Here is a 13,751-nt window from a genome sequence, read left to right on the forward strand (position 1 = left end):
AGCCACACATACTCCCCCAAGGGCCACTTGGACAGGTTCCTGCAAATTTTGCTCCAGCCAAGGCAGAAATGAGCTCTGTCCTGATTCTGGCCAGTAGTCATGATGATTGCACCCCCATCCTGATGCCTGACCTTCCCAAGGCCAAACTGCCTATCAGGAATTTGTCTAATGGGCACATTAGGGGTTGATCGCTTCACTTAGCTCAAGTCAGAGGTGCTCTGGTGCACATGCATCCTCTGAGCAGATAGATCCTGGAGTTGTGGAGGACGCTTGGGTGTTCTCTGTGTGCGGTTGGCCCCTTCATGCTAGCATTTCTGCCTGGGTTATAATTCACAGACACCTGGGCACCTAGGAATGAAGACCCATGTGCTGTACTGATACCGTGTTTGTGTGTGTGTGTGTGTGTGTGCATATGTGTGTCTGTGTGAGCACTCAGTCACTCAGTCGTGTCCGATTCTGTGCAACCCTATGGACTGTAGCCCACCAGGCTCCTCTGTCTGTTGGATTCTCCAGGCAAGAATACTGGTGTGGGTTGCCATTTCCTACTCCAGCAGATCTTCCCAACTCAGGGATCAAACCCACATCTCTGGCATCTCCTGCATTGGCAGGCATATTCTTTACCACTGAGCCACGGATGGGGAATTAGTGATACTGCACATACAAAAATATACCAAAAATCTGAAGGAAAGACAGGAGGAGGAATGAAGAGAAAGGAGGAGGAGGAATGAAAGCATTTTCAGGATGCATGAAGGTTAATAGTTTAAGCATGAAATTCTAATTTTATGGACAACTCTCTTTAAAATGTATGATGTCATCACTTGCCTTCATGACTTGTTTTTCAGTCACTAAAGCCAAGTTCGACTCTTTGCGACCCCATGAATGCAGGATGTCAGGCTCCTCTGTCTTCCACTATCTCCCGGAATTTGTTCAAATTCATGAGTAGAGTATACCAAACCTTAATCATTTTCTCGTGGCTCAAGGTCATCATAAATGACATATTTAACTGTTACAGACTCATATCTTGCTCCTTCAACATAAATGCTTTCAGACACTTTTTGAGGATCTTCAGAGGATGCCTTGCAGTAGGTATTATACTTCTCAAGGGGAATCCGCCCACTGCATCCTCATGTGAGGGTAGAGAGGGCTTAACTCAAGACGCTTTGTGGTGCTGAATGAAAGAAGCCAATCTGAAAAGGCTGCAGAATGTATGACTCCAGCTATACGACATGCTGGAAGAGGCAAAACTACAGAGACAGTAATCGGTGGTTGCCAAGAGGTGGGGGCGGGGCGGTGAAGAGGTGGACCACAGGGATTTTTAGGGCTGTCCGACACTGTAGGGGTGGATACGTGGCAGGAAACATTGATCCAAACCCATATGATGTGTGACACCTATGTAACTCTGATGCAAACTATGGACTTAATAATAATTCATTAATAATAATTGGGCTTCCCTGATAGCTCAGTTGGTAAAGAATCCTCTTGCAATGCAAGAGGCCCCAGTTCGCTTCCTGGATGGGGAAGATCCGCTGGAGAAGGGAAAGGCTACCCACTCCAGTGTTCTGGCCTGGAGAATTCCATGGACTGTATAGTCCATGGGGTCACAAAGAGTTGGACAAGACTGAATAATTGATAATCAAATATCAATATTGGCTTATCAGTTGTAACAAATGTACCACTCTAATGCAATGTGTATCATAAGGAGGGAGACCCCCGAGGGGGTGGTGCATATGGGAACTCTCTGACTCATTAAATTTTTCTGTAAATCTAAAACTGTTTTTTTTTTTTTTTTTTGGCTGCACTGTGATATACACAGCATTTTAGTTCCCCAAGCAGGGGAACCTGTGCCCTGCAGTGAAAGTGATGAGTCCTAACCTTTGGACCATCAGGGAGTTCCCTAAAACTGCTTTTTTTGGGGAAAAAAAAAAGTCTATTTAAAAAAAATAAAAAAGTTTGTGGGTAAGGTTTTTATCTCATGGAGTGGATTTTAAATTAACATGTAAGCTTTTAAGGAATTAAATTAGGTTCTTGGACTCAGAGGGATAAAGGCAGGACAAAATGAAAAAGAGGCTTTTGGACCCAGTCTTTTAGAAGGAGGACCCAGGCTGAGAAAGTTATTTAGTTGCAAACTCAGTTTTCCAAAGAAAAAGGAAGTCTGACTCAGAGGACTGCGCCAAGGCTGAAAGAACAACCCCCCCAGGGCGAAGTCCTTGAAGAACCCTTGTGAGGACCCATCTGCACTGATTTATAGGGTTAGAGCCTGCGCCTGGAGTCTGAGCCCACACCACGATGGCTGAGACTTTCAGGATCTTGGGGTCGGGTGAGGATATTTTCCATGTGGGAAGGATGTGAGCTGTGGCCATGGGCAGCTGTATCAGACTGTATTTTCCCAAAACCATCACAACGGCATCTCCTAGCCCTTCCTGCTCCCTCACCTGTGAGCTTGGCATTGTGTCCCCCTGTGTCCCCTCCCTTTGCAGCTGGGAAGGCTTGTTGTTTGATTGTAACCCTTGACCTTGGAGCCCTGAGCCACTCAGTAAGGGTCTGTTGCATACACAGACCTCTGTATGCAAGGAAGCCCAGAGCATGGGGGGTGTATGAGATAACTGTTGCCACATAACAAGTTAGCACGAACTTAGTGGCGTAAAATGACACACGTTCATCATGGCCCAGTTTCTGTGGTCAGGAACCCGGCCACCACTTAGCTGGGTTATCAGCTTCAGAGCACCTCCCGGACTGCAGCCGGGGTTATTGGCAGAGGCTGAGTCTCATCTGAAAGCTCAGCCAGGGATGTGTCCACGTCCAAGCTCACACGGTTGTGGGCAGACTCAGCTCCTCAAAGCCTCTTAGATGGAAAACCTCAGGTTTTAGCTGACTAAATCTGAGTTTCTTGCCACAGGGGACTACTCCCAACTTAGCAACTTGTCCATCAAAGCCAGTAAGAAAGATGGGTTGCTCAGTCGTGTCCAACGCTTTTCGACCCCATGGACTGCAGCACACCAGGGTTCCCTGTCCTTCACCATCTCCCTGAGTTTGTTCAAACTCATGTCCGTGGAATCGGTGATGCCATCTAACTGTCTCATCCTCTGCTGCCCCCTTCTCCTTCTGCCCTCCTCCTGCCCTCAATCTTTCCCAGCATCGGGGTCTCTTCCAAGGAGTCTCCTCTTCGCAAGAAAGATGGTCAGCTGGCAAAATGGGCATTACAATCTCGTGATCTGTTCGTGAAAGCAGCCGCTCGTGAATACCAGGAGGTAGAGTTCCCTGGAACCATCTCAGAAGCCATCTGGGACGGTCACAGCAGCCGCTCGGGTGGGCAGTCCTGGATTTCCCAGCCCAGGTGCAGGAACGTGAGCACAGGGCCTTCCTGGGGTCCCCTTACTGTACCTTCTCCCATCTTCCTGCCCCAACCACGACCTCTGCTCTCTGCCTCCATTTCTGAGCTCTGCGGCTTCTGCTCACTTTTTTCTTCTCTCTCTTGTCAATTTCTTTCTGGTCCTTTCCCTGACCTATTCCCTCAGGATTCCAGGCCCGAATGGTCAGACTTGGCTTTGGCAGGCCACCTGGGGGTCATTGCTTTTGTCTCCTGACCCCAGAGGGACTGGCTCACACTGGGTGGTATGGCCACCTTTGCCTGGCCTCAGCTCAGCCCCGTGGCTCTGTCCTCTGCTTGGCTCAGCGTCTCTGCTGAGTCAGACTCTTCTCTGACTTGTGGCTGTCCCCGAGCTTGAACTTGTCAGATGACTGGGGCCTTACTGTGTATGTATGATTTACGGTAAAGGTGTGGCTCTAACAACATTCTCCTGTGCAATGTGGGAGTGAATCTGCCCCCAGCTTTCCAGAAAGCACTTGGCAATGAAATTTAAATGACTTTAAAAAGCACCCAGGTGCTTTATCCCAGTGATTATACTGTTTTTTCTCATTGGTTGATTCAATATATATTTCTTGATGACTCATGATGGTCCCTGCCCTCTGAAGCTTATACTTTAGTAGGGGAAACAAACATTAACCAAGGAACCAAATAAGAAGGTACAGTGAGGATGTCCCTGGTGATCCAGTGGATAAGACCCCATTACCTCAGAGGCAGGGCGTATGGGTTCGATCCCTCGTCAGGGAACTATGATACCACATGCCACAGCTCAGCCAAAAAATAAAAATATAAATAAAATATGTTGTATGCAGCTTAAGTTTTATGAAAAAGAAGAAGGTACAGTGAGGGTGTACACTAAAAGGTTCACATCTGGGGTCTAGGGTCTGGGGGAGCTTCTTTGTAGAAGGGGAGATTGGGCTGAGATCAGAAAGATGAACAAGAGTTAACCAGGAAAAACAAAGGGGAAAGAGTCTGCAGGCAGAGAACAGCCTTGCAAAGGCTGTGGGAAGAAATATGGTCCATATAAGGAACTCAGATATGAAGATGATAACCACTCTAATAGCAGAAAGAGAAGAGGAACTAAAGAGCCTCTTGATGAGGGTGAAAGGGCAGAGTGAAAAAGCTGGCTTAAAACTGAATATTCAAAAAACTATGATCATGGTATCTAGTCCCATGACTTCATGGCAAATAGAAGGGGAAAAAGCAGAAGCAGTGACATCTTTTATTTTCTTGGGCTCCAGAATCACTGTGAATGGTGACTGCAGCCATGAAATTAAAAGACACTTGCTCCTTGGAAGGAGAGCTATGACAAACCTAGACAGCTTATTACAAAGCAGAGACCTTTACCGACAAAGGTCCATATAATCAAAGCTATGGTTTTTTCAGTAGTCATGTACAGGGGTGAGAGTTGAACCATAAAGAAAGCTGAGAATTGAAGAATTGGTGCTTTGGATTTATGGTGCCAGAGAAGACTCTTGAGAGTCCCTTGGACTACAAGGAGATCAAACCAGTCACTCCTCAAGGAAATCAGTCCTGAATGTTCATTGGAAACAGTGATGAAGCTGAAACTCCAATACTTTGGCCACCTGATGCAAAGGACCAACTCAATGGAAAAGACACTGATGCTGGGAAAGATTGAAGGCAGGAGAAGGGGGCAACAGAGGATGAGACGGTTGGATGGCATCACTGACTCAATGGACATAAATTTGGGCAAACTCTGGGAGATCGTAGCTGACTGGAGCCTGGCGTGCTGCAGTCCACAGGACTGCAAAAAGGACTTAGCGGCTGAACAACAACACGGCAGTCATCAGATGGGGCCAGGAAGGGCATTCATCAGCCAGGGCTGGACCTTTGAAGGACACACCTTAGAAGGCGCCTCTGAACTTTGGCCCTTGTCCCCTCAAGCTCGCCTTGCCTCCTCCTCCTCCTCTATCCCTCTGCTGCCCTGCGGGAGGAGGAGCCAGGGTGAGCTTTCTGATGGGAAAACTGCAGCCCAGGAATGAGGGACGGGAGGGGCTGGCATCCTCGCTGACATTTCACCAGTGACTGAAGCTCAAGGGGAAGCTGGGAATCTCTGGGAAGCATCCGTAGGAAATCGCAGGCCACCCCGTGTCTTGGGTCTTGTCTTCATCACGGCCTTTCTTGTTCACTCCACTGCAAGCCCATTTACAACCGGCCCCCGACCCCAACCCCTTAACGCCCCTCCCCCCGCTGCCTCCCCCAGCCCACCCCGGTGTCTTTGCTCCTGCTGCCTGCTTCCCTTGGAACACCCTTTCCAGGAACTCAAATTGGGTCTTTGGAACCGGACGGAGTTTCTCCTCCCCCTCCTCCCCTCCCCCTCCTGCCCCTCCCCCACCCCTGCCCCTCCTCCCCTCCCCCACCCCTGCCCCTCCTCCTTCTCGGTGGGGCTTCTCCTCTCACTGAGCTGTTTCCTCTGCCCTTATCTCCGTAGCCGGGTGAAGCTAGAGTTATCTGGGTCCGTTGGAATCTCACAGGGAGCGAACAGCCACCCCCACTCAGGCCCCGCCCCCGGCCCATTCACTCGGAATCTGTGGGGCGGAGCTGTCTACGGGCTCCCTGGGCTGAGCCCGCCTGTCTGCTGGCGGGAAGCCAGAGGTCCGGGCTGAGGTCCCTGTGCCACAGGTTCTCAGCACGATGCCTTACTGCGCGAGCCCAAACTTGTGTGCCTCAGCTTCCTTGTCGGCTTCGAGGGGATAAAGATGCCTGTCCTGGGCTGGCCTGGGGTTGGGTGGTGCCCCTGCATCCCCAAGTGGATGGTGAGCCAGAGGGCAGGAGCCACAGCTTCCTCGGTGCTGCGTGCAGAAGGGGAAGAAGGGCAGCCGGTGGGAACCGGGACCCAGGCGGAGAGGAAGGCCAGGTGTCTCCACTTATCATAAGAGTCTCCAGCGTACAGTTCTCGGTACAGTTCTCCAGAGTAAGTGAGTGTTCATTGGCTTTCATTTAAAACATAAATAAATACAGGGCCTGCCAGACAGGGCCAGTGGGAGTGTTGGCAAAGGGCTGGCAGCCCTCAGGGGCTGCAGGTGGGCGAGGTCACAGAGGGGAGTCGGGGAGACACACAGGTCCCCACCCCATGCTCTGGATCGCCTTGGGCAGTCCTCATGTTATAAAAGTACCCCTCACGGGGACTTCACTGGCCGTCCACTGGTTAAGACTCTGCACTTCCTCTGCAGGGGGTGTGGGTTCGAGCCTAGCAGGGAACTAAAGTCCTGCAAGCCACATGGGGCGGCCAAAAAATTAAAAGTGTCTTTTGAGAAGTTGCCAGATAAAATACAAGCTGCCCAGTTAGGTTTGACCTTCAGATAAGCAAAATGTGATTTTTTTTGTAGTATAAGTATGTCTCATGTAGTATTTGGGATATACTGGTGCTAAAAAATGATTATTTGTCTGAAATTAGGATTTAACTGCACATCCTATCGTTTTACTTGCTAAATCTGGAAGCCCCGTGTTCTCAGTCCCCAGACCTAGACTTGTAGTCCTGGAAGGAAGGTTTGACCATCCCCCACTCGGGGTTCCCAAACACCAGGCTGGGGCCTGGGGCCAGCCAGTGACAAGCCCTCACCCGTCAGAGGCGAAATGAAACCCGTGAGCACAGCACAAAGAGGTGAGGTTCTGCGGGTTTGTTTGGAGCTTTTTTTTTTTTTTTTAAGCAAAGCTGAGATGTTCAAAGGACTGGTCTTTTTTTTTTTTTAAGATTTATTTTTTATTTATTCATTTATTTTTGGCCGCGCTGGGTCTTCGTTCTTGAGCACAGGCTTCCTCTGGTTGTGGCTCTCGGGAGTTGTTCTTCGTGGCAGAGGATGGGCTCTAGGCACTCGGGCTCTGTAGTTGTGACACATGGGCTCAGTTGTCCCACGGCACGTGGGATCTTAGTGCCCGGACCAGGGATCGAAACCATGTCCCTTGCATTGGCAGGTGGACTCCCCACCACTGGAGTGCCAGGGAAGTCGCAGAGGGCTGGTCTTTATCCTGAAAATTTCCCTTCCTATGTGTACAGATGTCCTACATGAGAAAAAGTCCTTTAAAAAAATAAACGATGGTAATAAGAAGTAGCATGTGTCTTTTTTTAGATATGTCTTTTTGTCAAAATTAAAACATAGTCACTCCATCTTAAAATCTCCAATTAACAGGACTTCCCTGATGGTCCAGTGGCTAAGACCTCGTGCTCTCAAATGCAGGGGCCCGGGTTCGATCCCTGGTCAGGGAAGTAGATTCCGAATGCTGTAACAAAGAGTTCTGACTCTGCAACTAAAGATCCCACGTGCCTCAACTAGAAAACATCCCACATGATGCAACTAAGACCCAGCACAGCCATGTAAATAAATAAGTAAACGTTTTTTAATGTCCAATTTGAAAAGCAAACAAAACTGGATTGTGAAATCTCAAAGCCAGGGGAGGTAAAATGATTGTCCGCACACCAGATTCAAGGGGGAATGTGCCAGGGCCCCAGGCTCCAGCCTTACAACCTCCCACTCTGCGCCCCTCCGTGAGTCCCTGTTCAGCCCCTCCTTTCCCTGTTCCCAGCCAGCCTTCTGGCAACACCTGTTTGCCGCCCCACACCTGCCTCTCAGAGCTGTTCTCCAACCGAGGGACCTGGCAGCCTGGCTGTGACCTCCCTGCTGTGCTTCTTCCTAGCTGGGATCCTCAGGAAAAGCCCTAACCTCTCTGCTCTTGGGTTTTCATGCCCTTGGGATGGAGACAATGACCCCAGTGCTCAGGAGGCTTCACAGGTGTGTCCACGTGCCATGTTCTTCTTGTTGCACACTTAGAATCTGTGCAGTTTTCTAGTGTCGATGCTGCTGCTGCTCCGACTCTGTGCGACCCCATAGACAGCAGCCCACCAGGCTCCCCCGTCCCTGGGATTCTCCAGGCAAGAACACTGGAGTGGGTTGCCATTTCCTTCTCCAAGTGTCAATGCTACAATTCAATAAAACCGTTTATTAAAAATTAACAGCTAAGTTAAGGCCCCATTAGCAAAGAGGCTTCCCAATCGAGAAAAGCTGACACGCTTTATCTTGCTTGGAAATGTTGTTATTTGTTGTTGTCATTACCTCCAACTTTTAAAAGGGAACAGTAATTTATTGTTTGTTGCCTGCATGCAGCTGGCAGAACCCACCACTAAGGAATAAAAAGATCTTCAGCTAAGCTCACACTTAGGGCAGTTTAATGAGGTCTTATTCTTCAAAATTAACCTTCAAACCCATTACATTCCAGGAAACTAAAAATTTACACTAGTTTTCCATTTTTAATGGGCTTACAATAAAAGGAAATATTTACAGCTCGAAATAAAATAGATGGCACTTTAAGTTCATTTTTCAAGTCATCCCAAATAGACATAAAAGGCAAAGAAAGACACATAAACCATGTAAAGAGAAACTTAAAAGACATAACCATAATAAAAAACCAAAATGCCCATCTCCATGTAACAGACAGTAAGCAAGGGACGGTCTGGAGCCACACTCAGGCAGGGCTCTCAGCTCTGCATGTGGACAAGTAGTAGGAAGCAGCCATCGCTTCCAAGCCATGACACCCAGGGACTGAGCCACTGGGTCCCCAATATGCCCAGCATCCCTCCATGAGATGGGTTCTCTGAGCCAACAGGAAATGCCTTCATTGTTCTGGAGTGGGACCACCAGGAGGCCGAGTGGAAACAGCTGGAAAACCAGGGAAGGCAGTGGAATGGGGGACGATTGAAGAGAAAGAAACATCTACTCAAGATGAGTCTAGGGACCTACCCAGTGGTCTAGTGGTTAAGAATCCACCTTGCAATGCAGGAGATAGGGGTTCAGTCCCCAGTCAGGGAACTAAGATTCCACATGTTGCAGAGTAACTCAGCCCATGAGCCACGACTACTGAGCCTGCACACTCCAGAGCCTCTGTGCCATGACAAAAGATCCCACGTGATGCAACTGAGACCCGTGCAGCCAAATAAAATACATACTATAAGTAAGACGTCTGAAAACCTGAGCCCCAAACCGCAGGCACAGTTAATGTAATAGAGACACTCAAGAAAAATCAACCATGGAGATGTGAAATCACAGCATGATTTCCATAAGAAATGCAAATAATAGAAGAATCTGAAAATGATATGTAGGACTATCAAAGAAAGTTTTAAAATTATGAAACCCAAACAGGCTTAAATGAAACAAATATAGGCGATCATGAAAAAGAATCAGCTGGAAATCCCAGAGTTTTCGGGATCTTAATTCCCTGACCAGGGATGGAACCTGGGCCCCGGCAATGAAAGTACTGACTCCTAACCACTAGACTGCCAGAAATTCCCACCAAAATTGTTCAAACACAAAATTCAGCACAGGATACAGAAATATCAGTTCATACTCACATACTTAAGAGTGAAACTATAACACATCCGAGGATAAAAAGAAAATCTGAAAAGCTGTCAGAGATGAAAAGACAGATTATCCACAAAGAAGTGAATAGATTTTAGCAGATTTCTTGTAGTCCGAAGCAGTATTTTCAAGGGCTAAAGGAACACAACTATCATTCTAGAATTCTATCGCAGTCAAACTATCATTCAAGAGTGAGAACAGAGAACAGACATTTCAGACATGCAAAGTCTAAGCGTTCCCCTACCACAGACCTGCCCTGCGAGGAGCATGGCAGGGTCAGGAAACAGAGCTGGGAATGGCTTCACCAGATGACAAGGCAGGACAGAAATAGTACAGGATGTGGAGGTGGAAACGGAGGGGTGATGTGGATGACGGAGCCCAAGATGGAGGAGGTCATGGGGATGGGGAAGAGGAGGAGGTGATGAAGATGGGGATGACGGAGGAGGAGGAAGGGATGGGGCTAGAGAAGACTGAGGAGGTCACAGGGATGGAGGCGGAGGAGATGATAAATGTGGAGGAATCCACGGGGTGAAGAAGGTGGTGAGGAGGTGGGGATGGAGGGAAAGCAGGTGATGGAGCTGCAGCTGGAGGCTGGAGTCGACTTCATGGGGAAGGTGTCCAGCTTTCTGAATGGGTGCAAGCAGCTTTATTTTCTCCTTTGTCACCCTCATTGACCCTTAGGCAGTTGGAGAAGCTTTTCCTTCACCTTCAGCACCCAGAACCACCTGATCTTTGCTCAGCTAGACCCACTGGGGCATATTCAAACAACTAGATGATCCAACCTAAAATGTCAATGTCACACTCCATTCAAAGGCGCAGGACCAGAGATGAGACTGCTCTTCACCTCCCAGCTCCGCTCTACCCTTCCACATACCCTCTTCCATCACTCTGGCTTCTGACTCCTCTATGGGGCTGGAGGGAGAAGGAAAAGGGGCACAGCCGCTCGGGAGGTGCTGGCACGGTGTCTCCTGCCCGTGGATTCCTGAGACGGGGTGGGTGGGTGTTCAAGCACAGGCTCTGCCGTGGGGACCCCTCCAGGCCCCACCGCAGCCCCGGCCGGGGGTTCAGACCTGGCCCACCCTGAGGGCCAGTAGAAATGCAGAGTGTGGCCACCCAGGTGACCTTCAGAGCCGTCACTGATCGTCTGCACGCAAGGCCAGGCCTCCCAAGGACACCCCACTTCTCGTGTCCCCAGGCGCAGTTCTGAAGCTCAGCAAACGCCCAGCTGAAGGTCTGCCCTCAAGGACTGCCTCTGTTGGCTGGGGTGGGATAGGGGGTATGCCCTCCCCCACTCCCCACCTCTGTTCCTAAAACCTTGCCTCCAGCCAAGCCCCTGTTAGCTTCTAGCATCCTCTGCTCTTGTGGCCTTGACTTGGGCACTCTGTGTGCTTTGAAAAGTGAGAATGAAAGTCACTCAGTTGCGTCGGACTCTTTGTGACCCCGTGGGCTATACAGTCTGTGGAATTCTTCAGGCCAGAATACCGGAGTGTGTAGCCATTCCCTTCTTCAGGGGATCTTCCCAACCCAGGGATCAAACCCAGGTCTCCCGCATTGCGGGTGAATACTTTACCAGCTGAGCCACCAGAGAAGGCCGAGAATACTGGAGTAGGGTAGCCTATCCCTTCTCCAGTGGCTCTTCCCAACCCAGGAATCGAATCAGGGTCTCCCGCATTGCAGGCAGATTCTTTGCCAGCTGAGCTGTGTGCTTTACAGGCACCAATTCATTGAAACCTCATCACAGTCCCATTTCACAGATGAGGAAACAGAAGTCACCTGCTCAGGGTCACACAGCTGCTCACCAGCGCAGCCTTAACCCAATCCCGGGCGGCACTCCTGGCACTGTGCTCGTAACCACTCTGCTGTCCTGCCTGGCCCTCCCTGGACCGCTCTGCAATCTCTGGGCAAGTCTGGAATGGAGTGTCCAGCCCCCCATCTGACACGTGCAGGCTCTGTCTTCTCTGCTTCCAGACTTCACCCAGACCCCGGGCATGGGGGAAAACCGGTTGGATGGGGGAGCCCAGGGGTTCCTGGGGTGAGGGAATAAAGGAGTGGTTATTCTTAGCCTGGACTCTTAGTATCCTATTCATAGGCAAGGCCTCCCGGGGGACGGGCCTCCGGGCTCTAACCCTCTAACCGCAGGCACTGGACTCAGCGGATCATCATCGCAGCGCCTGTGCAAGGCGGTCTGCTGACCCAGCCCTGGGCAGCCGGCGGTGACTCAGCCCTGGGAAATTACAGGCTTCCCGGGATCAGCCGGCCGAGAGGGGCCTAAATACAGGCTGGGGGAAGGAGGGCGGGGCAGAGCCAGCGTGGGGGCAGGGCCTCTCTGCGCGGGACCTGGGTTACACCTTATGGGGGCCACAGACGGGCCCCAGCAAGGGTGGGGTGCAGGGGACACAGGCAGCCGTGGGAGGTGGGGGACAAGGAGACAGGCTCCAGCAGGAAAGAAGGGGAGAGAGACCAGGACAGGCTTGGGGACTGGGCCCTGCCTCAGCTCCTCCTCAGGGATGTTGGATGAGCCCCTTCTCGAAGGCCACATGTGGACTGAGAGAGATTGGCCCTGTCCATACGCTGGCGTCTGGAACCTTCCAGTGCTCCGAATCATGACCACCCAGGAGATCACACCCGTCCATCCCAAAGGAAATCAGCCCTGAATATTCAGTGGAAGGACTGATGCTAAAGCAGAAGCTCCAGTACCTTGGCCTCCTGAGGCCAGGAGCCTACTCATTGGAAAAGACCCTGATGCTGGGAAAGATTGAAGGCGGGAGGAGAAGGGGACGATAGAGGATGAGATGGTTGGATGGCATCGCCGGCTCAATGGACGTGGGTTTGAGTGAACTCCGGGAGAGAGTGGAGGACAGGGGAGCCTGGCTGCTGCCGTCCACGGGGTCACAGAGAGTCGGCCAGACTTAGCGGATGAACACACGCAGGGCAGGCATGGGAAGCGTCTTACCTTATTGCATTCCTAAGCCCAGGGCTGGGCTGTGGGTTAGGATTTGTGAATTGGCAGGAAGAGGAGGGGCTGGAGATGATTTCTCCCTGGTGCCCCTCGATCCCCACGACCCGCCTTCCTCCCACCAGGGAGTTGGGCACAGAAAAGGACTTTCTGCACATTTCTGGCAGGAAATGGAAAAGAAAGAAGGACTGGCCTCCAGGCTTCCTTACTTCCTGTCCTAATTCCCTCAAAGTGGCCCACCTCCTCCTCCTCCTCTGCTTCCCCTGGGCCCCACCCAGCGGATGGGGGATGTTTACACATCTGACCCGGTGACCCATATTCCAGGCGGTAAGGAGCTGGGAGGGAGGCTGGCAGGTTCTGAAAGGCCGCAGCCATTCCTCCTGAAGCAAAGGCCGGTGATGGAGCTCTGAGTGTTGGGCCCACGGAACTTTCTAGAGGTGTGTGCAGCCTCCACCCGTGTTTGCTGTGAGGTCACCGGGCTCAGCACTGGGGCAGTAGGAGAGGAGCAGAGCCAGGAGATTTGGGCTGCAGTGGTCCCTGGACTCTGGGGTGCGCAGGGCTTGCGCCCTAGCTTTTCCTTCTCCCAATCCAAAGGGCACAGCCATCCTCACTCACCACCCCCACTGCCAGAGCGACCATCATCCAGGGCAGAGGCCACCTTCTGGCTGGACCTCTCCCTTCTTCTCTCCGTCCCTCAGCTCGGGAGCAGTTGGCTCTGCCTCCCCGGCTGGTGCCTCTCAGTGGAGGGCAGACGAGCAGTGCGTGCTCAGGACCACCCTGCAGCCTGGGCTCCTCGCCCGTCGCGGTCACTCTAGCATGGCACCCCTCCAGCTGGGGGGAGCTGGGGGAAGCTGGCTAGACTGCGAGTCTGACCCTTGACTCGTGGGTCCAGCAGGAGACAGTTCCTCGAACTTTTCACAGAGGACCTGCCTGGGCCCAGGTCCTGTGTCCATAACTGTCCTTCAAATAGACGCTGCATCATTCAGTCAAATAATTAGGGACATCCAGGCCAGGCGCCACAGTGGTAAAGAATCTGCCTGCCCATGCAGGAGATGCCAGA

The sequence above is a fragment of the Bos indicus x Bos taurus genome, chromosome 19 (genome assembly GCF_003369695.1).
Source record: "Bos indicus x Bos taurus breed Angus x Brahman F1 hybrid chromosome 19, Bos_hybrid_MaternalHap_v2.0, whole genome shotgun sequence".
NCBI classification, from domain to species: domain Eukaryota; kingdom Metazoa; phylum Chordata; class Mammalia; order Artiodactyla; family Bovidae; genus Bos; species Bos indicus x Bos taurus.